The following is a 21399-nucleotide window of genomic DNA, read 5'->3' as shown; positions in this document are numbered from 1 at the left end:
CAGCTGCCTCGCTTGGTGCTCACCATTATGAGTTAGTGTTAGGACTGGTCAGCCTGGTGTCAGGATAATGTGACTGGGTGGGACATATTGCTACATGTCTGCAGCATGATTCCCCAGTACTAGACAGCACTATAAACTGCCACAATGCAGACATCGTAGTGATATGACTGAACAATTGTTAAAGCTACTTTAAAAATACTAATTACACACATATACTTTGTGCTGAGATACATTATACATAGGTCTCTCACTATAACGCTATTCGGGAGAGTTATAAAAGTAAACCATGATATATACATGAGCTCAGTTTATACTAATATACATTATACAGGGGTCTCTCACTAGAACACTATTCAGGAGTGCCATAGATGTGTACTATAATATGCATGAAGTAACTTTATACTGGAATACATTATACAGAAATTCCTCATTATAATGATATTCTGGAGAGTATAGATGCTTACCATGATATAGGTAAGGTCCCTTTATACCAGGGTATATTATATTTAAAAAAATACAAATTCAGACAGTGTAATGGGATCCATATGACCATTCTGTGATTTATCAGGAACTGTGTTATTGTGCTATAATGAGGTACATTATAGTGAAGTACTGTATTTCTATAATATACAATTATTTAATGAAATAGACAATTAATAAAAAATCTCATTGGTGTGTGCACACAGAACAATATGCTCATCTTCACCAGATGCTTATAATGTCAGCCAAACAGGATACTGGAAGGATAAATGTAATGACAAGTAAAGTACAATTAAGGAACAGCAGCCGAGTGCTTGACTGCAAACCTGCTGCCTTCTGGCTGCAAATCAACTGCTCTAGCTAGTCTATGACCTTCCCAATAAAATCAATGAAATGTGAAAAATCTTCATTCTTTAAAATATATCTAAAAAAGATCAATGATTATTTTATTTTACATATATTAGTATCCTCCTGTAAACTTTTATAGTAAGCGTGACAAAATCCTGAATGAGTTTATCCTAACAAATGACTTAAATGCATAATGATACTACATACACAACGGTACAAAGCCAACACCCTATAAACCAAACCAAAATTAACTGGCTGACCACTGAGCTGTATCTAATTGTCACTAACTCAACACATCCTCCATAAAAAAACATACATAAATGGATATAATATTGGGGGGAGGGGGCATAATGGATAATGCAGAATTTTACCTGATTCGTTTCCCAAGATACCAAATCTTAAGAAATATTTCTGCAATCCTCAATATGAAATTTTGAGCTGCAATTGAAGGTTACACAAACATACCTAACTGATAGAGTGAAGTAGGTAATACCATAAGTACTCACTTATAAATAAAGTCAAACTGCAAACAACAAAGATCCTGATCTGCCATAGTATAATGTGCCCCTCAGATCATGGTATATGTTGTTTGTTCTACTGATTAGTCCTAACAAACTGCACAGATCCAGATCTGCCAGCTCATTATGCGATGTCAGATCTGGGTCTGTGCAGTTTGCAGTTGGTCTCATCTTATAAGTGAGTATATATGGTAGATATGAATGGAAATCCAACTGGATCAAGATAGGTAGAATTTTTTTTAAATGCATAAACATGCATCCATGTGATGGAGAAATGGATGGATGAATGGATGAAATGAGACAGAAAAGTTGATTGATGGGTGGAGTGAAAGAGTGGTGGGCTGACAGACTACAAGAGACAGAGACAAATAAGCAAACATACACATTGATGGCTGGTGGCAGGCTGGATGAATGGATGGCTAGATACATGGATGGACCAAAAGAGACAGAGCAAAAGAAGGACAGTCACAGAGACAGCTAGATAGATAGATAAATGATCAATGCAAATAACACTCTAGCTGTCATTTGACCTACAGAGAGTAAAATGCATAGATGCATTGGAAGCTGAAACTCTTGTCTTCTTGCCATTATCTAAAGGTAACCTTTGTTTGTCGTATATTTTTCTCTATATTTATTACAGACATTAGACAAGCAGATATTGGTGTCTTCTAAAATGACCTAAAATGACCTTAACTTATATAAAAATTAATGCAAGGAAGAAAAAAAATACAGCATGCATGACCAAGCAGGAATATAAGATAACCACTGTTATTTAAATCACATGTCCAGTCTACCTATATTACATCCAAACATGGATCATATTTTCTTCTATACTCACAAGTCTCAGATGGTAAAGTGGCCTGCAGTATGTTGATTTTCTAAAACACTGTATCCTTGTCTGCTAAAGGTTTGTCAATGAAGTTTCAATTGAAAACACTCCTGGTGCAGTACAAACTTCAGTACATCATCAGTACAGATGGAGTTGCCATCAGTTTTACTTATGCATGTTCAGGGCCTCTGAATCAGTTTGACCTTTGACCTGCAGCAGGAGCCAGACCCCAGCATCTAAACATAATCCAGAGTCAGCTTAGCTAATATTAGAATGGTGCAGTCTAGAAAATCAATGGAGAAAATACCATACAGCTTTTGTGACAGGTCATATTACATTTTGAATATTATCCTCTGATTAAACATGAAATTCAGTACAAAATTTTGAATTGGAAAACATTTACAAGATCTTGTATTTTCTGCACATGCATCATACAATTTTAAATATAACATGATAAATGCATTGACTGTAGTTCCTAATGTGTTAATCATCAACATCTGTTTGTAAAAGCAAACACAAAGACTGAGCCATAGATTTTCTTGACAAGTCACTGGTTTTTAATGAGAAATTTAAGAGCATGTCTAAACCAGTATGTATTGCTATTGCTGCAGCACTCACAACTGTTGCCTTATGGTGGTATACAACTATTTCCTTGGTTTGGGAAAATCAATAACCAAACTGTAATAGAAGTAAAAGACAAAAGGTTGAATTTGAATGTGAGACAAAAAGAGAATGACTCACTGACTGGAGGGAAATTAAGAATAAATACATTTTTTGCTATAGTATAAGATTTTTTTAATACTATTTTAGCCATGCACATTCATTCTCAATAATTAACCTACATGTGTACTGCAAATTGATATGCATGAGTTAAATATTTATTTTTATTATGATATAAAATGTATTTACTAATTAGAGTTAAGTTAGAATAATACCATGGGCATTTACCAAGATTTTTGAACATATAAAGAAACACTTATCATCCAACATTGTATAATTCCATATGTTAGTGTTCCTCCATATCCCAAATGAACCAAACGACTATTTGTATCTTCAGCATTTGACAAAATGCTAACATGCACTTACAAGCAAAATTATATAACTTATAAAAAAAGAAAACCATATTAAAAAAGGCTTTTGAAGCACACAATTGATTTGGGTTCAATCAACAATCGGTAAAATATGAAATAAAGAATACATGTTTTTGATACTATATTCCTGGGACTCGATTTCAGTACACACATTGATGTAAATAATTCCCTTCGTTAGTTAGAAATTGTGGTACATAAATTGAAATTTAAAACTATCCCTCAAGCCAGATGCACATATCATGGAGTACAGGTTTAAAAAAGAGGCAGCAATACCAGTACTTTCTGTATGCCTGTATGCGTCAATACCAGCACTTTCTTTATACTTGTATGCATCAATACCAGTACTCTGTATGCCTGTATGCATAAATACCAGTACTCTGTATGCCTGTATGCATCAATGCCAGTACTCTCTGTATGCTGTATCCATCAATACCAGTACTCTCTGTATGCCTGTATGCATCAATACCAGTACTCTCTGTATGCCTGTATGCATCAATACCAGTACTTTCTGTATGTCTGTACGCATCAATACCAGTACTCTCTATATACTATATCCATCAATGCCAGTACTCTGTATACATGTATGCATCAATACCAGTACTCTGTATGTCTGTATGAATCAATACCAGTACTCTCTGTATGTATCCATCAATGCCAGTACTCTCTGTATGCTGTATCCATCAATACCAGTACTCTCTGTATGCCTGTATGCATCAATACCAGTACTTTCTGTTTGTCTGTACACATCAATACCAGTACTCTCTATATACTATATCCATCAATGCCAGTACTCTGTATACATGTATGCATCAATATCAGTACTCTGTATGTCTGTATGAATCAATACCAGTACTCTCTGTATGTATCCATCAATGCCAGTACTCTCTGTATGCTGTATCCATCAATACCAGTACTCTCTGTATGCCTGTATGCATCAATACCAGTACTCTTTATATGCCTGTATTCATGAGTACCAAAACTCATAATATGGCTGCATGCATCAATAACAGTACTCTCAGTATGCCTGTATGCATCAATAATAATACTCTTTTTATGCCTGTTTGCACCAATGCCAATACTATATGCATACCAATAATCTCTTTATGCCTGTATGCATCAATACCAATAGTTTTTGCATGCCTGTATGCATCAATACTGTTTGCCTGCATGCATCAGTACTAGTACTCTCTGTTTGCCTGTATGCATCAATACAAATGTATGTCTCTATGGATCAATACCAATTCTCAATGTGTGGCTGTAGACAACATACAAATGCTCTGTGTATGTCTTTATACAATAATACCAATACTGTCGTTATGCCCATATGCAGGGAGAGGAGAGGAAATCACCATAATTTTGCAATATGGTCAACTTAGTATATTGCAAAAAAGAGTATTTATGAATAACTGATCTTCAACACACATATGTTGGTTAAAAAAATTTTAGCGAATTAGTTTCCTTGTGAATGTTGCTAAAAGTTCATTCCTGCTAAAATGCTGAGACAGTACAGTACATTATTTTGGACAAGATCTTTTGAATTTTAATATTTACTGTTTCTGCATGGAAAATTATAAAAGCAATAAAAGGTTTCAACCATATTCAGTACCACTGGCTTACGCTATGCTAATTTTATTAAATTTTAAGTGAACTGGTAAGTATAAACCTTGTGAAAGACGTACTGTATTACCTGCCAATATTCATACACAGTTTAGTATTTTTTTTCATTTGTACAAACAACTAGAGGTAGAAAAATAATTAACATTTTTTCAGTGCCTAAAATTTTCAAAACTAAAAAAGCAGTAAGAAATTAGTTACATAAGCATTTATGCTACATAAATAATCCACCACCTCTTCTACATGCCATAAAAACCAACATGATAGAGATAAATCTATAGTAAAATAAAATGTGCATATGGTAACTTTTCTACAGGAGTAAAATGATTGACCTATATGATGCATATCTTCTGAAGATGACCAACAACCCACTAGTAAACTGCATTCACAACATTATTTCATACTGATGATGATCAACAATCCACTAGCAAACTGCATTCACAACATTATGTCAAACTGACAATCCACTAGCAAACTGCATTCACAACATTATGTCATACTGACAATCCACTAGAAAACTGCATTCACAACATTATGTCATACTGCCAATCCACTAGCAAACTGCATTCACAACATTATGTCATACTGACAATCCACTAGAAAACTGCATTCACAACATTATGTCATACTGACAATCCACTAGAAAACTGCATTCACAACATTATGTCATACTGACAATCCACTAGAAAACTGCATTCACAACATTATGTCATACTCACAATCCACTAGAAAACTGCATTCACAACATTATGTCATACTGACAATCCACTAGAAAACTGCATTCACAACATTATGTCATACTGACAATCCACTAGAAAACTGCATTCGCAGCATTATATCATACTGATGATGACCAACAACCCACTAGAAAACTGCATTCACAACATTATATCATACTGTTGATGAGCGACAATCCACTAGAAAACTGCATTCACAACATTATATCATACTGATGATGATCAACAATCCACTAGAAAACTGCATTCACAACATTATATCATACTGATGATGACCGACAATCCACTAGAAAACTGCATTCACAACATTATATCATACTGTTGATGAGCGACAATCCACTAGAAAACTGCATTCACAACATTATATCATACTGTTGATGACCGACAATCCACTAGAAAACTGCATTCGCAACATTATATCATACCGATGATGATCAACAATCCACTAGTAAACTGCATTCACAACATTATATCATACTGTTGATGATCGACAATCCACTAGAAAACTGCATTGTTAACATTATATCATACTGATGATGACCAATAATCCACTAGAAAACTGCATTCACAACATTATATCATACTGTTGATGACCAACAATCCACTAGAAAACTGCATTCGCAACATGATATCATACCGATGATGACCAACAATCCACTAGAAAACTGCATTCACAACATTATATCATACTGTTGATGACCAACAATCCACTAGAAAACTGCATTCGCAACATTATATCATACCGATGATGATCAACAATCCACTAGTAAACTGCATTCACAACATTATATCATACTGATGATGACTGACAATCCACTAGAAAACTGCATTCACAACATTATATCATACTGTTGATGACCGACAATCCACTAGAAAACTGCATTCACAACATTATATCATACTGTTGATGACCGACAATCCACTAGAAAACTGCATTCACAACATTATATCATACTGATGATGACCAACAATCCACTAGAAAACTGCATTCACATTACATGTATATCATACTGATGATGACCAACAATCCACTAGAAAACTGCATTCACAACATTATATCATACTGATGATGACCGACAATCCACTAGAAAACTGCATTCACAACATTATATCATACTGTTGATGACCAACAATCCACTAGAAAGCTGCATTGTTAACATTATATCATACTGATGATGACCAACAATCCACTAGAAAACTGCATTCGCAACATTATATCATACTGATGATGACCGACAATCCACTAGAAAACTGCATTCGCAACATTATATCATACCGATGATGACCAACAATCCACTAGAAAACTGCATTCACAACATTATATCATACTATTGATGACCAACAATCCACTAGAAAACTGCATTCGCAACATTATATCATACCGATGATGACCAACAATCCACTAGAAAACTGCATTCACAACATTATATCATACTGTTGATGACCAACAATCCACTAGAAAACTGCATTTGCAACATTATATCATAACGATGATGATCAACAATCCACTAGCAAACTGCATTCACAACAGTATATCATACTGATGATGACCGACAATCCACTAGTAAACTGCATTCACAACATTATATCATACCGATGATGACCGACAATCCACTAGAAAACTGCATTCACAACATTATATCATACTGATGATGACCGACAATCCACTAGAAAACTGCATTCACAACATTATATCATACCGATGATGATCGACAATCCACTAGAAAACTGCATTCACAACATTATATGATACTGATGATGACCAACAATCTACTAGACAACTGCATTCCTAACATTATATCATACTAATTATGACCAACAATCTACTAGAAAACTGCATTCACAACATTATATCATACTGTTGATGACCAACAATCCACTAGAAAACTGCATTCACAACATTATATCATACTGATGATGACCGACAATCCACTAGAAAACTGCATTCGCAACATTATATCATACTGATGATGACCGACAATCCACTAGAAAACTGCATTCACAACATTATATCATACTGATGGTGACCAACAATCTACTAGAAAACTGCATTCACAACATTATATGATACTGATGATGACCAACAATCCACTAGAAAACTGCATTCACAACATTATATCATACTGATTATGACCAACAATCTACTAGAAAACTGCATTCACAACATTATATCATACTGATGATGACCAACAATCTACTAGCAAACTGCATTCACAACATTATATCATACTGATTATGACCAACAATCTACTAGAAAACTGCATTCACAACATTATATCATACTGATGATGACCGACAATGCACTAGAAAACTGCATTCACAACATTATATCATACTGATGGTGACCAACAATCTACTAGAAAACTGCATTCACAACATTATATCATACTGATTATGACCAACAATCTACTAGTAAACTGCATTCACAACATTATATCATACTGATGATGACCGACAATCCACTAGAAAACTGCATTCACAACATTATATCATACCGATGATGACCAACAATCCACTAGAAAACTGCATTCACAACATTATATCATACTGATGATGACCAACAATCCACTAGAAAACTGCATTCACAACATTATATGATACTGATGATGACCGACAATCCACTAGAAAACTGCATTCACAACATTATATCATACTGATGGTGACCAACAATCTACTAGAAAACTGCATTCACAACATTATATCATACTGATTATGACCAACAATCCACTAGAAAACTGCATTCACAACATTATATCATACTGATGGTGACCAACAATCTACTAGAAAACTGCAGTCACAACATTATATCATAATGATGATGACCGACAATCCACTAGAAAACTGCATTCACAACATTATATGATACTGATGATGACCGAGAATCCACTAGAAAACTGCATTCACAACATTATATGATACTGATGATGACCGACAATCCACTAGAAAACTGCATTCACAACATTATATGATACTGATGATGACCGACAATCTACTAGAAAACTGCATTCACAACATTATATCATAATGATGGTGACCAACAATCTACTAGAAAACTGCATTCACAACATTATATCATACTGATTATGACCAACAATCTACTAGCAAACTGCATTCACAACATTATATCATACTGATTATGACCAACAATCTACTAGAAAACTGCATTCACAAGATTATATGATACTGATGATGACCGACAATCCACTAGAAAACTGCATTCACAACATTATATGATACTGATGATGACCGACAATCCACTAGAAAACTGCATTCACAACATTATATGATACTGATGATGACCAACAATCCACTAGAAAACTGCATTCACAACATTATTTCATACTGATGATGATCAACAATCCACTAGTAAACTGCATTCACAACATTATATCATACTGATGATGACCAACAATCCAGAAAACTGCATTCACAACATTATATGACCAACAATCCACTAGAAAACTGCATTCACAACATTATATCATACCGATGATGACCAACAATCCACTAGTAAACTGCATTCGCAACATTATATCATACCGATGATGAGCGACAATCCACTAGAAAACTGCATTCGTAACATTATATCATACCGATGATGACCGACAATCCACTAGAAAACTGCATTCGCAACATTATATCATACTGATGATGACCAACAATCCACTAGTAAACTGCATTCACAACATTATATCATAGTGATGATGACCAACAATCCACTAGTAAACTGCATTCACAACATTATATCAGACTGATGATGACCAACAATCCACTAGAAAACTGCATTCGCAACATTATATCATACCGATGATAACCAACAATCCACTAGTAAACTGCATTCACAACATTATATCATACTGATGATGACCAACAATCCACTAGAAAACTGCATTCACAACATTATATCATACTGCATCGAGCTAAAGGTATAAAGGTGATAACTCTTTTGAAAATGATAGGAGCATGAAAATTTGCTAATATGGGCATATTTACATGATGACCATGACATGTAAAAAGTTTCATAATAATCCATAACAAATATTAGACAAATTGTATTCACAACAGGTTTCATTGTGATCCATAACAAATATTACACAAATTGTATTCACAACAGGTTTCATTGTGATCCATAAAAAATGTTAGACAAATTGCATTTTGCAAAATTCTGTCTGAATACTGAATTCAGTTACAAACTAAAAGGGCAATAACTCTAACAAACATTATGAGAGTGCAGCAACTTGTCAATATGAATCTCATCAAATGATGCCAATAACATGTAAAAGAAAACTTCATGGCAACAAGATTCAAGTCAATGTGATGAAATGCTTAATCTGAGAGACTGCTAAAAGAAATGGAATGAGAATTCTGAAGGTCATCAGAACATTAACTTTACTTCCTGTTAGATCTCTGTTACATCAGAGACCTTAATTTTAACCTGATCTGGGAGGAAAATAACTTCTTGATATGTGTCTCTTCAGATGACCTAATCATGTATACCATTTCATGGCTATCCACTGAATATTGTGAGTCTAGCTGCATTCAAAGGAACCTGTCACACACTACATAAGGCTCTATTTCAAAGTGGCAAATAATTCCAACAAAACTTATAGTAGCACAGTGATATGTCATTATGCATATCTTTACATGATTATCATATCTTTTCCCAATTGCAATCCACTGAAATCTGTGAGATCCAGCTTCAAGTCAAAAGGGCAATAGGTCTAATAAACATCATATGAGCATAATGATTTACTGATGTGCACATTGTCAGATGACGACCATGATATTAACAAGTTTCATTAAGATCCATTAAAACCTCTGAGAATAGCTGTGTTCACAAGATATTGTCATACACTGCAGTCAGCTAAAGGACCAAAGGGCAATAACTCTAAGAAAAACTATTAAAGGAAAGTAATTTGTCAATAGGTGCATCTTCAAAAATGTCCACAATATTTACAAAGTTTCATGGTGATAAAGTGAAAAATATGGACTTAAGTTGCATTCACAACATTTTGTCTTGCACTGCATTCAGCTGCATCTTAAGAAAAGGCAGAACGTACAGCGAAGTTACTGATTACACAGCTCACCTCTAAGAAAGTTTCAGTAGTCTCCAACAACCGTTGTAAACACTAATTTTCATGCAGAAAATATTATTAAGACTAACATGATCTTAACAATGAAATGCTGACCCCTATTAAAGACTTAAACAATAAAAAAGGATATTCTTGTCTATAATACCAAACTAAAGCATAGTTCATACAGCCCTACTGGTATTGTGTATCACTTGCTTACCAAATTTTATTCCATTTTATTTATTTATTATTTTTAGACATCGAGGGCTTTTAAAAAATAAATTCAAGTATATTTCAAGGAAAAATGAGCATTTTGATATTCATGGAGTTTTCAAGGCAAAAGCCTCCAATTCAAAGATTTTTCAAGGTTGTACAAGGTACTGTAATGAGTGATTAAAGCCCTTTGTTTTTCATCTTCATTTAAAAACCAATCATTTTAAAATCTGCTACAGAAGCTATTGTTTTTTGTTCATCACTAGAAGCAGGGGCCCACAGGTGTTTTGGCTTGCCTTTATAGATCACTGCAATCTCACCTGTGTCTGCATGGGTTTGAGTCTCATTTTCAACCAAATGTGGTATGTCAGAAAGCTTGCCAGTAACTATTCATAAGTTGGTGGTTCTACATCTGGGGTCTTCCTGGGTTCTTCCCCCACTAGTTATACTGGCCATCATTTATAGTCTATCATGTGCTGAAAACAACACAACAACAGCCTTCACCAGGGTCCCAATATTACTGAGTGAAAATCACAGGCATTTAAACTAACCTTGGAGTGACAGCCAGTATGACTTATACTTTGATTATTTACTACAGCTGAGGCCAAAACATGATAAGCATACAGACCACTCATCTCAAGTAACCTTGGAGTGACAGCCAGTATGACTTATACTTTGATTATTTACTACAGCTGAGGCCAACACATGATAAGCGTGCAGACCACTCATCTCAAGTAACCTTGGAGTGACAGCCAGTATGACTTATACTTTGATTATTTACTACAGCTGAGACCAAAACATGATAAGCATGCAGACCACTCATCTCAAGTAACCTTGGAGTGACAGCCAGTATGACTTATACTTTGAGTATTTACTACAGCTGAGGCCAAAACATGATAAGCATGCAGACCACTCAAGTAACCTTGGAGTGACAGCCAGTATGACTTATACTTTGATTATTTACTATAGCTGAGGCCAAAACATGATAAGCATGCAGACCACTCATCTCAAGTAACCTTGGAGTGACAGCCAATATGACTTGCACTTTGATTATTTACCACAGCTGAGGCCAACACATGATAAGCATGCAGACCACTCATCTCAAGTAACCTTGGAGTGACAGCCAGTATGACTTATACTTTGATTATTTACTACAGCTGAGACCAAAACATGATAAGCATGCAGACCACTCAAGTAACCTTGGATTGACAGCTAATATGACCTGTACTTTGACTATTTACTACAGCTGAGGCCAAAACACGATAAGCATGCAGACCGCTTATTTCAAGTAACATTGGAGTGACAGCTAATATGATCTATACTTTGATTAATCACTACAGCTAAGGCCTCAGCGCGTGATGCAGACCACTCATCTAGTTCCAATACTCATTCACACATACAAAAAACAATGTAGAGACATTAATATGGAAAGTTTACTATTGAATAAATATATTTATTCTTACTTCCAACTGCAGATGTTCAGAAAAGGGCCTCCTGTACGACTAGGATGTGTGTGTGATTTGGATTTTGAATGTAGCTTTAACAATTTTCAGTCATATGGCAACAATGTCTGCAGTGTGACAGTTTATAGCGATGTCTAGCACTGGGGCATCATGCCACAGACATGTAGCCGTCCCACCCTGTCACATTATCCTGATACCAATCCAACCACTCCTAACACTAATATTGCTGAGCAACTAGCAAGGAAGCTGCAAGTACCAATTTTATGAGTCTTTGGTATGACTTAGCCGGGGTTTGAACCCGTGACTTCCAAAGTCTGAGGTGGACATTCTAACCATTATGGCTGGGATAGCTAAACTAAAACTACAATAATGAGCTAAATGCAAATACTTTAAACATTTCAGTCATAGTGACCATTTTTTGGTTGTAAGGGCATAGTACTAACAATGATGCATCCAATTATTAACTTTCATAATTCAAAGATAAACAGCACCCACTAAATGAACTTTAATGACAAAATTTTAACAAAGTCACTGAAGCATGAAATATGTCCGAGACTTCTTTTTTGTATTGACGCTGTCATAATTATCAAGCTGCATCTCCTCACCAAGTTTCATAATTCTAGATTGGATGGTATGCAATTACATGCCAACTATCATATATACTTGCTTAAAACATTTAACCAAAGTCATTGAAGCCTGAAATATGGATTACAGTGACTTCCTTTTGTGATGGAGGTGTATGGTGTGCGCATACTATCCTATAGTTACCTACTGTAGTTTCATGATTCCAGGTGTAACAGTATGTATACAGGATATAAAACACTGTAGAGGTGAGCTAACCATTTCGGGAGTGCAGCGATTTGTGAATATGGACATCTTCAAGTGATGACCATAACATGGCCAACTTTCATGGCAATCAATGAAAAACTGGGAATAGTTACAATCCATGATTGTGTGTCGAGTATTTTATCCACTGTAATGTATGTGTCTAGAAGAACTTGACTCCTGATATTTGGAGATCAATGTGCATTAACATTTTAACTTCAAAATGAGAGAAAAGAAATTTTCAGACTGAATATAGACCCTGATCTGCTTGCACATTATAGGATAGCAGATCAGGTCTATGTTGTTAGCTAGAATTGACTTATAAGCAAGTAAAGATAGAATGTGGTAATATATTCAAAATAATCAGACCACATGAGATATAATAAACTACATGCAAGTTTTCATACAATTGTCACTAATTCTGTTTTTAAGAGTACATGTAATTCAGCAAAAATAACATTACTATTTTCTTAGGTGTCAAAACTTTTTTAAAAAATTATTGGAAGAGAAAGTTCTCTGTACCAAAAATTAGAGAACCAAAAATAATTATTATGTGCATGGATTTGTGGTGTACGAGAAATTAAATGGTTTTATAGTCAATAGACTGGAAAGTGTTGTTAATATACAGAACTAAGTAATGTGCTGTTAATAAACAGAAATGAAGTAATGTGTTGTTAATACATGTATACAGAAACTAAGTAATGTGTTGTTAATAAACAGAAACTAAGTAATGTGTTGTTAATAAACAGAAACTAAGTAATGTATTGTTAATATATAGAAACTAAGTAATGTATTGTTGATATATAGAAACTAAGTAATGTATTCTTAATATATAGAAACTAAGTAATGTATTCTTAATATATAGAAACTAAGTAATGTATTGTTAATATATAAAAACTAGTAATGTGTTATAAATATACAGAAATAAGTAATGTGCTGTTAATATATAGAAACTAGGTAATGTGTTGTTAATATACAGAAACTAAGTAATGTACTGTTAATATATAGAAACAAAGTAATGTGTTGTAAATATACAGAAATAAGTAATATATTCTTAATATATAGAAACCAAGTAATGTGTTGTTAATATATAGAAACTAAGTAATGTGTTGTTAATATATAGAAACTAAGCAAAGGACAATAGTGTTTCAACTAGTCCCATCTAGTCCAATCAATCACTTTCAATTTCAGGCAGCAACCATTTTATCTTCTGGGGGAGGGGACTTTGATTTTTCTTCAAGTCAAGATGGTTTTTTTTGCAACCCACTGCAGACCGAACCTTTTTCACCAAATAACATGAGATATATGGATAAACAAAAAAGACAAACCTCATTTTCCAAGCAGAGAAGTAAATGGAAAAAATTAGCCTGTACTGAAGATAAAGTGATTGGTGCCTTCCATGTCTATGAATGAAAGTAATTATAAAGCAATTTTTTCACATGAACATGAATCAGTCCAGAACAGCAGCACATCAGGAGTCAACAACAATATACAGGACGGAGGAATGATGTCAAGGCAATGACTCCAATTGCATTGCATTGCATATGAGCATTGCAAAAAGCTTCATCTTGACAAGACTGAATCTGTTACCAATTGATTTGAGTCGAGGCATGGGATATAGTATGTACCTCAATCAACTAAGTATTTAAATGCATCAAAAAGTATTACCAGTATAGTGTCAAAACAAAAAGATTACAATAAACATGATTATTAGGTCACAATAACCTAGTCTGGGTATAGACAATTTACAATCTTTCAAATGCATCCACATACCAACTTTCATATGTAGATGAAAATGGTTTGAAGATACAATGGTTGTATGGAACTGCTGAAAGTCATTCAAGCATTACATTAAGTCAATGTAACTAAGCTTTTACACAACTGAATTACTCTTTTTGAGATGCAAATTTTCATGAGTATAAGTGAAATAAGGTCCAGGATACTTAGGGAATAACTAAGTAATAGTGGTAACTGAAATTTCAAAAGTCACTCAAATGCTTGTATAAAAAATAGATCACAGCGACTTACTTTGGTGTGGTTTGGTTATTTGTCATGAGATGCATCCATCCCAATACCATGAATGGTTTGGTTACACACACTGAGATACCTCCCTGTGCCATGAGTTGTTTGGTTACACAATGAGATACCTCCTCATGCCACTTGCGATTTGGTTACACACACAGAGATACTTCCATGTGCAACGTGTGGATTGGTTACACACAATGAGACACCTCCAAATGCCAGGTGTGGTTTGGTTACACACACTTTGATACATGTACCTTCCCATGCCATGTGTGGTTTGGTTACATAAAATGAGATACCTCCCCATGCCATGTGAGGTTTGATTACACACACTGAGATGCATCATATAATGTGTATGGTTTGGATACACCCCTTGAGATGCATCCCCATACCATGTGTGGTTTGGCTACACCCCTTGAGATGCATCCCAATACCATGTATGGTTTGGATACACCCCTCCTGATGCATCCCCAAACCATGTGTCATTTGGATACACCCCTTGAGATGTATTCCCAAACCATGTATGGTTTGGATACACCCCTTGAGATGTATCCCCAAACCATGTATGGTTTGGATACACCCCTTGAGATGCATCCCCGTACCATGTGTGGTTTGGATACACTCCTTGAGATGCATCCCCATACCATGTGTTGCTTGGTTACACACTTTAAGATGCATCGCCATACCATGTGTGGTTTGCTAACACACTTTAAGATGAATTCCCATACCAATTTACATTAGGTGCAGAATATCTACACTCTATGATATGAAGGGCATAGCAAACAAATGGCTGACAATTAAAAGAAAGTCACTCAAGCATGAAAAATTTGGTCCCAGTTACCTAGTTTTAAGGTATGTTAAAGTACACTCCCTAATACGGATTGTCGTTATTCTTGTTCAACTGTTGTTGTTGTGTTGGCATCCGTTAGTCTTGAGAGACGATGGAACTGCGCCCATGAGAGATGTCCCGGTTGGTGGTTGTGCAGCGTCTGCCATGGCTAAGTAGTCCAATGTGGGAGTGGCAGTCCCTGCTGCAATTGCTGCACTTGAAGGTTGCGTCAGGTGTTGGTTGGAGCTGCTTCTTCTTCCTTTGCGATCGTCTTTCATCAGCTAGCAAGCATTGCTTGTCCTCTCCGGCTTTCACACCAGTGATCAGAGCATGTCGCCAGCTTGATCTGTCTAGAGCGAGCTCTTCCCAGGTGTTGACATCGAGAATGTCTTTGGGGATCTGTCCGTCATCCATCCAATGTACATGGCCCAGCCATCTGATGCGGCATTGGCGGAGGAGTGTGATCATGCTGGGAATCTTGGCACGCTCGAGCACCTCGCTGTTTGTTATTCGATCGCTCCAGGTGATCCCGAGTATGCGTCAGAGGCATCGCATGTGAAAGGCGCTCAGTCTTTTCTCTTGTGAGGCATAGAGAGTCCAGGTTTCACTGGCGTACATGAGAGTGCTTAGTACGCATGCATGGTACACGGTGATCTTAGCGTTCATGGTCAACATGCTGTTGTTCCACACTCTCTGCGACAACCTGGAGAGAGTTGTTGATGCCTTTCCAATCCGCTTGTTGAGCTCGGCATCGAGCGAGAGGTTGTTGGTGATGGTAGAGCCGAGGTACATGAACTGACTTACCACCTCAAGTTCGTAGTTGTTGATGATGATGCTTGGGGGGGTCTGCATCCTGAACCATCACGTTTGTTTTCTTTAGACTTATGGTTAACCCAAACTCATCGCATGCTTTAGAAAAGTGGGCCATCAGGCGCTGAAGCTCAGCTTCTGTGTGGGTGGCTAGAGCAGCATCGTCTGCGAAGAGCATGTCCCTGATGGTTACTTCACGCACTTTGCTCTTTGCCTTCAGTCGTGCCAGGTTGAACAGTCTGCCGTCTGATCATGTGTGCAGGTAAATCCCTTCTGTGGACGTCCCAAAGGTGTGCTTGAGCAGGACTGCGAAGAAGATGCTGAAGAGCGTGGGGGCAAGGACACAGCCCTGTTTAACTCCACTGCGGATGTCAAATGGGTCAGATGTTGAGCCATCGTACTGCACTGCGCCTTTCATGTCATCGTGGAAGGACTGGATCATGCTTAGCAGTTTTGGAGGGCAACCAATTTTTGCCAGGATTGTGAAGAGTCCGTCTCTGCTGACCAGATCGAATGCCTTGGTGAGGTCTATAAAGGCCAGGAAGAGGGGTCTGTGTTGTTCTCTGCATTTTTCCTGCAGTTGCCTGACAGAGAAGATCATGTCGATTGTGGACCTCCCCGCGCGGAACCCGCACTGCGACTCTGGGTAAACTCTGTCAGCAAACGTCTGCAGTCTGTTCAGGATGACACGTGCGAAAACTTTACCCACGATGCTGAGAAGTAATATGCCCCTGTAGTTGTTGCACTCGCTTCTGTCACCCTTGTTCTTGTATAGGGTTATGATGTTAGTGTCTCTCATGTCCTGAGGCACTGCACCTTCATCCCAGCACTGGCAGAGGAGGTCGTGCAGGTGTGTGAGCAGCACGCTACATCCGCACTTGATGAGTTCTGCTGTGATGCCATCCTTCCCTGGGGCTTTACCTAGGGACAGTTTCTCTAAGGCCTTCTTTAGTTCGTCTACAGTAGGTTTCTCGTCCAGTTTGGCCATGAGAGGGAGGTTTTCAATGGCGTTGAGGGCATCATTGGTCACGTGGTTCTCTTTGGAGTACAGTTTGGAGTAGTATTCCACCCAATGCTCCATCTGCTTGCCCTTGTTGTGGATGGTATCGCCTGTGGCAGACATCACTGGTGCTGTCAGTTTCCTCGTGGGACCCATTGCTTTCTTTATGCCATTGTACATGCCTCTGATGTTTCCAATATCTGCTGCTGGCTGGATACTCTGACAGAGCTGAAGCCAGTATTCATTGGCACACTGCCGTGCTAATCTCTGTACTTTGCTTCTGGTAGACCTGTAAGCCTGTAGTGTCTTCTGGCAGGGGGATCGCTTGTATTGCAGGTGAGCACTGCGACACTCTTCTATGGCTGGCATGAGTGCGGCAGAGTTAGCCTCAAACCAGTAATTGTTCTTTGATTGCTTCTTACCAAAGATCCGTGTGGCTGTGCTGTATACAGTATCTCTGATGTGATCCCATCTTTCTTTGGCACTGCCGTTGGGGGGTTCTGAGTCAAAAGTCTTGAAAAGAGCATAGGTGAATTCCTTAGCCTTGTCTGGATATGATGTCTTGCTCACATCAATGCATGGTTGACCCTCTTGCCTAGAGCGGTGGATCTTCTTTGGCTGAAGCTTCATTTTGCAGCACACCAGCTAGTGGTCGGTGTCACAGTCAGCACTGTGGAAGGTACAGGTAAGAAGCACACCCTTCATGGCTGACCGTCTTGTAATGATCAAGTCCAGCTGGTGCCAGTGTTTAGACTGGGGATGCATCCAAGACACTTTGTGCTGTGGCTTTGTCTGAAAGAATGAATTGGTGATGCTGAGTTCGTGGTACGAGCACATCTCTAGAAGGCGCTGCCCATTCTCATTCATCTTCCAAACGCCAAACTTGCCAAGACAGGAGGGCCAAGAGTCATGATTGGCACCCACCCTAGCACTGAAGTCGCCCAGCAAAATCAAGTTCTCTTCCTTGGGAATTTTGTCGATGAGCGAGTTTAACTCCTCATAAAACTCATCCTTGGTATCTGTGGCAGATCTTAGTGTGGGAGCGTAAACGCTGATCAGGTTGACAGGCCCGTTTGTGGTGTGGAGGCAGAGGGATAGCAGTCTTCCATTTCCTTGTTTGCAGGGTTCTATCATCCCCAGCAGAGTGTTCCTGACAGTGAATCCAACACCAAACTCTCTGGCTTCATCTGCACTCTTTCCTTGCCAGAAGAATGTGTAGTTCTTTTCTCCAAGGGACCCAGAATCTGGTAGTTGTTTCTCCTATAGTGAGGCGATATCGACCTGGAGTTATGCAAGTTCATCGTTGATGACTGAAGTCTTATGAACATCACTGATTGTCTGGAGATCATCTGAAAGCCCAGTCAGCATGGTCCAGACATTCCAGGTATCTAGCTTGAGGACTGAAGTCTTCTTTTTTATTTTTATTTTGTTATTTCTTGGTGCAGTAGTTGCAGTCCACTTGTCAGGTACTTGCGTACCTTAAGCCTTATGCACCCATCAAGTCAGGCGAACTGTGGCTGTGGCGGGACGGCACCTTATTGGCTGGGGGCTGCCCAGTTTGAGGCGGGTGGTAGCTGTCCAGTGAAACATGTTGGTCTCTCCCACCGTCAGAAGCAACCCCTGGCATCTGGCTCTACGCCAATCGAGCGGTGACTTATAACCAGTAAACTGCTGCTTCCCGTGTTGTGTCGACGCTGTGGAGTGAAGCTGGAGTGTCCTCTCCAGGGCGCAAGCCTGGGCAGGGTGATATGGAGAATCAACTGTTGCCCATGCAGCTGATTCCCCCTCTCCACGCAGCTGATGGATCCAAGGGAAAGGACAAGCCGATACGTCATGGCACCAGCTGCATCGCAGGAGTTGCCAAGATGACATTGAAATCAATGCCAAGTCACCTTAGGGACTCCGTCTCCGGATTTTCTGTTGGGGTTTACTCCCTTAGCCGTTCCCATGAGAGGGTATAGTCGCAAGGCAGCAAATGTTTGAAATCGGAGTTTACCTTCTCCTAGATGAGCGACCACCCAAGGTTAACGAGCCCCATCTGCCCAAAGCACCTGGTTTTGAGGCGCCTGAAGCTTGCCTGTCATCCCTTCTCCAGTCAGTTTAAACAGGTTCCGACACTCGTGAAGGCCTGGAGCTGGATTTGGTTGTCAGAGGCTCTATCAGACACAAGCCATTGGGAGATTTCCAAGGGAAGTGGGTGCTTATCTCCCACATCTGCCCCAGCGATGACAACCCTTGAAACCCTGTTCAACTACAGTCCAAGTTCATGGGGACATAAAAAATGTATAGCTGAAAAAGCAAAAGTCACTCAAACTGACCTAATTTTTGCATGGTTATGTTAAACTTCCTACATACCAATTTTCATGTGCAGGTGAAATAGGGACCAAGATAATGTGAATGTCATAATGTTTTGAGTTGTGTCTGGGAATAAGGGCCATCTACACAAATATAGGGAGCCAAGATATGACAGTGTTCTAGCCCAATTCATGTTATGTTACAGCAGTGTTCCACTGTTGTTAATCATGCCATGAACAGTCCAATGAAAAACAAATCTCTCTAAATCTTCAACACATGGATTAAAGGCAGATCTTTTTATTTACTTCATATAGAGAAACAGGCTTCATGTGCAAATAATACCTAAGTTTGTACAAAAACTTCAATTTGTGCTGAAGCAATGAAGTAGATTTATTCCTAAGTCAGGTAGTGTATCATGGAAATTTAAAAATAAATATTACACATTTTTAAAACTTAACCTTGCACAAAATTCACTTATTGACATATTCTGTATCATCCTCAAATATGTGCATCTCAGTTAATAATTATATGATTGCTATGAGTCAGACATAAAAGAGATAATCTAATCTTTATATTCCTTAGTGTTTTAAATACTGTATGACAGTCTCATATAACAATGCAAAAGGCAGTCTCCCAAGTAACAAGATGTCATAGGTATCCATGCTAAAAATAAACTGATGAGGCACAAACCTGCCACAAATGCATTTTCCTATGTACAAAAAATAATTATGAAACAGACTATAATAGCCTTAGTCTATGAATGTTAAACAATGACAGATGGTTCTGTGTAAGTTTCCCCTCCCTAGATAAGCAGATGTCACTGTGTTAAGGTGTGGTGCAGTTTCCAGTAGCACTCTGATCTAATCACCAGTGTTATGTAAGGAAAAGAAAAGAAGAAAAACAACATGTGCAGAGCAGAATCCCCTTTCTAGTACATTTTTGTTGAGGGTTTTATGGGATATGTATATGGGGAAAATGCTATGAGTTTCTGTGTCTGAAGAACATTTTTAAAACTACATTTATGCATTTCATCAAGCATGGCAAATTGAATATAATTAACCATCCAATCTAAATTTAATTTAAAATTAACAGTACAGCAAGTATCAACCTATTTATTTCTCAAATCAAACAATGCATAGAGTTTTTATAGTTATTTTGCAATGAGGATGGGATTTTTTCCATCCTAATAAACTGTTCATAATGTGTTTCTTTCACCCATTTTTATGCCTAGTAATATGTGCAAAAACAAAGTT

At 37.7% G+C, this 21399-nt stretch overlaps 1 protein-coding gene across 3 annotated transcripts in view; it reads right to left on the bottom strand.

Moving 5' to 3' along the window:
- LOC149784942 (dihydropyrimidinase-like) overlaps nt 1-2366 on the bottom strand; it is a 200116-nt gene extending 197750 nt beyond the window's left edge. Inside the window, exon 1 of one of the 3 annotated variants that reach the window (XM_089978580.1) lies at nt 2185-2366. The gene's annotated coding sequence lies outside the window, so the exon portion shown is untranslated. The remainder of the gene's footprint in view (nt 1-2184) is intronic. The other 2 variants (XM_089978579.1, XM_089978581.1) reach the window with 2 other exon arrangements.
- Nucleotides 2367-21399: the final 19033 nt, after the last annotated feature.

This window comes from Sinohyriopsis cumingii, chromosome 13, assembly GCF_028554795.1.
Source record: "Sinohyriopsis cumingii isolate HCF-2022 chromosome 13, ASM2855479v2, whole genome shotgun sequence".
NCBI lineage: Eukaryota > Metazoa > Mollusca > Bivalvia > Unionida > Unionidae > Sinohyriopsis > Sinohyriopsis cumingii.
The sequence above is the reverse complement of the archived record's forward strand: the minus strand, read 5'-3'. Positions and strand labels throughout refer to the sequence as shown.